Raw genomic sequence first — 4,303 nt, 5'->3', positions numbered from 1 at the left:
TTAAATGGAACCCGATTGGTTCAAAGGTATAGAATTTGTATAGCTACGTGGTTAGCTTGAAAGTGGAAAAGGATTTGATATTACCTTCTTGYGTATTCATATAATTGCTATATATGTGAATAGTTGTTTTATAAAGGTTTTGGTGATCCTTCACCCTGCAATTACATGATTAGGGTAACTCACTGGACTCTTTAGTCTAACCCTCGTTTTTGTGATTTTAAAATGTGTATTGCAGGAAGTATAGAAGGTAAAGGAAAGGAAAAGATTTAATGCTTTTCTTATATGTATTCGGCTGCAGAACTGCTTTTGTTGATTAGTACAAGATTGTATTTTGAATTTTTGGACCTTGTATTTGGTCATGATTGTAGATTCTTGTACTAAGGGACCAGATGTATATTAATATGTATTTCTTTGGTATGAAATATGTGTTACATGCAACGTGTGCGTTGGGGCGTTACAGAATGGTATCAGAGCCTGAGTTTAAGGGATCTAGGTATTTTAATAGCATGATACCTAGACTTAAACTGTTTTATTGCATGTTAAGGGTCCCGGACATAGTTAGCACCATTGGAAATAAATATGATAAGTTGAAATAACAGTGTGTAAGGTAAATTTTAATTACATMTGGCCAGTGTAATTATAAATTTACAGGTACATATCTGAACTTGTTTCTAATAACAATGCCATCCTCATCCTTCTTGTTCCTGAATCCCCACTTAGTGCCAACTGCAAGTTTATCTTTAGGTAAAGGAACTAGAGTCCATACCTTATTTCTTTCAAACTGTTGACGCTCTTCTTGCATGACATCGACCCAACTTGGATCTTGTAGGGCTTTGTGGATTTTCTTTGGCTCTACCATTTAGAAAGTTCACGAATAAACATTCATTGGCAGTCACAACTCTTGTCTTTACACCTCGTGAAGGATCACCAATAATTTGGTGTGAGGGATGGTCTTTAGTCCATCTTGTCATGGGAAGGTGAACTATTGGTGGAGTTCTGAAATCCTGCTCAATTGGGGTAAGCCATTATATATTTTTTTTAGATTCAAATAACATTTTTAATGACTATTGCGTACACTTTATCTTTATCATTAAAGACATCCTCAAGTGTTCCACAACCAGCATGGCCCGAAGGCATCCTACCGTATTCGATTTCAAGAGAGGCTATTGTTAATGATGAAGACCGTGATGAAGGTGATACTACTATTGGTAATGAAGAACATTATAAAAGTGATGATGTTGTTGGACATCAATAAGGGTTACAAGAAAGTCAAATGGTTATATCTCCACCAAAAATTAATGATGCAAATGAAGAATAGTTCATAACATGACCTTAACATAGATTAGACGTTACTTTGGTATATTTTAGCGCATCTTTTTGTATATTTTGGCACAACTTTTGGTATATTTGGCGTAATTGTTGGTATTTCTTGGCGCAATTGTTGGTATTTCTTGGCGCAACTTTTGGTATATTTGACGCAATTGTTGGTATTTTTTTGTGCAAGTTTTGTTATATATTTTGGTTCAATTTTGGTAAAATTTTGCCCAAATTTTGTATGCAGATTATCTATGATTTAGATACAACTTTTTTTTATGTTTTTGGACGAGTAATGAGAATGATATATTTATTTCATTTTATAAATGTAAGTACTTTTTTCATTCAAAAAATGTTCAATGATTTAATCGTATGAAAATCCATTGGTTTTTTTAGACTTTTTCCAAAATTTTACAACATTAACCAGTTTTATAGGTCATAAGAATGTATCTAACATGTTTTAGAAAGTTCAATGAGTTATTTAACAAGTTTTGGAATATCGAAGGACTTATCTATACTATTTTATTAAGCAAATTTAACAAAAGTCTTAAAATATTAAATGACCAAGATACCCTTACTCCATTTTTCACCCCCTCCTCTCATCACATACACTCAACCTCTCACATTTTTTTTAAATTATAATTTTAAATTTACACTTTATACCTCTATAATTAGTTAATTAATTTACTTTACGTCCTTTACTTTTAAATGTTTCATTTTAAACCTTTATTAAATTAACATATATAATCGTATATCAGTTAAAACATACTTAAAAAAATACATTTTTATTTTAACAAGTTACACCATTATAATCGTCTTGTTAATACCTTCGAAATGAGTCTAATATTGAATAGTTTTTGACTTAATTATATTATTATATATTATATATACTGTAAAAAAATATTTTTAATATTTACGATTTATACTTTTATAGTTAATTATTTATTTTATGATACATCATTTATTTTYACACCATTATCACATTAAAATACATTAGCTAAAATACGTTAAAATACATTATACTTAATTTATTTATTTTTAAAATTTATTTTTACACTTTTATCACATTAACATACCTTAATCTGAGTTTCTGGACAAGAAAGAGGGTAAGCAGTTGAAATTTCATTCTAAAACCCATCGTTTTTGGTCTTTTCATGGCTTATGATTTGTGAAATTTGTAGTTTTCTTTATTGGTTTTGAGTGTTTATCTTAAAACTCAAGTTTCTTGGCTCTTTGCTCTTGGTGTAAATCGAAAATATTTTGTGGAGTCGTTTAAATATGTTGAATTTTAAATATATTGGATTTTAAATTGTCATACAATTTTTTTTCATCGATAGTCTGTAATTGGAACCATAACTCTTATTTATTCAAATTGTATTAATATGTAAAGACCAAGTGTAATATATATCATCGTTAAATCTTATCTTATAAAACCAGTGGAACTTCAAAATCGTTAAAATTCATGGCTCCCACCGCATTGCGCGGGTACACAACTAGTTTTTTCTAAAAAATTGTCCAATGACTTAATCATTTCAAACACTAAAATCGGTTTACTTTTTTAGACTTTTCCCTTTATTATTTACATGATATGCTTTTAAATGCATGACCTTTTATGAGTAATTTACAATATAAATGATTTGTTATCAAATAATGTCCTTTTTATGATTTATGACTGACGTTGCAAAAACTATAAACTCATTAAGCATAAAGCTAACTTAGCATGCATCTCAGGATCTGGAAAGTTTGAGGTGGATGAGGGTCCAGCTTGAGGACTGTTTATGTTAGTAGACTACCTATGTTTAGTTTTAAGTTTACGTCGTTAAGATGTTGTTTAGTATTTTTTTTTCTCTTTGTTTAAAAGATTGTCTGACGCTCCTTTAACGTTGCGACATTTTGGAAGAATTATGTTTTCTTTTGTGCTAATGTTTAGTTACGACCCGGTTGGTTGAAGAGTGTAACCTCTTTAACTTGTTATATTAATATTAACCAGATTATTATTAAAACCCCAACTTATCAAACAAATTACTGACGAATTGGTTGGTAAAAATCCAGTCATAAATATTTACCAGATTATTATTAAAAAGAAATAATAAATAGCAATCTGCCGACAAATTTAATAATTAGCAGTGAATTACTAGCGGATTTTGCCGTTGAATTTAATTAATTAATTAAATCAGCGATGGATTATTGTAGGAAATATCTGCCACTAATTTAATCTCTCGGTTTAATTGAGTCTTAATCAAATTAAAAAGTTAGCGGCAGATTTAGCGCTATAACGACTGATTTAACGGCAGACCGACGGGTTTAGCGAAGGATTAAGCCGGCATGACTTTCTGCTACAGCATGAATATGCCGGTGTCTAGCGATGATTTTTACCGATGGATTACCCACCAGATTTTTCTGTCAGTAAAGCTATGCTGTTTTATAATCATATTTTTTGGCAAAAAAATAAAAAACAAATAAAACTCAATGTGATCTATCATTGAGAGGAAAAAATTGTGTCGGACAAATTTTATCAAATTGTATTAAAACAAGAGGATTGTATGTCTTAGAAGCAACTCATTCTTGAAGAGTGTTCTCAGGCGGTGCAACGAACGAAAATGACTTTCTCAAGAAGCATGATGAAGATGTTGTGGATGTTTCATGTCTTATGCTAATTATCGTGGAATCTTCCCTTCAAATCAAACTGACACCATCAAACGTTCGATATGATTGAACCCCATTCATAATTACCTGCATCGTTTCAATGCAATATGGCCAAGGATAATCTCCTCAAGGCTCTTGTAATCAAGATGATCGAGTTTATTACACATTTTGAGGGATGACGTGTTTCTTTGTGAAATAATTAGTCATTGATGTTGCTTTCCAGTTGCTGCTAATGATCTTGAAATATCCCTTCCCAAATAGCTTAACATGTTAAAAACAGGCAAACAAGAGCTTTCAACAAAAGTTTCTAAGAAAAACAATGAGAAAGTCAAATGTTTTGACT

This window comes from Cynara cardunculus, assembly GCF_001531365.2.
Source record: "Cynara cardunculus var. scolymus isolate 2C chromosome LG 12, CcrdV1, whole genome shotgun sequence".
In the NCBI taxonomy this organism is placed as follows: Eukaryota; Viridiplantae; Streptophyta; class Magnoliopsida; order Asterales; family Asteraceae; genus Cynara; species Cynara cardunculus.
This window is presented reverse-complemented; position numbering follows the sequence as displayed.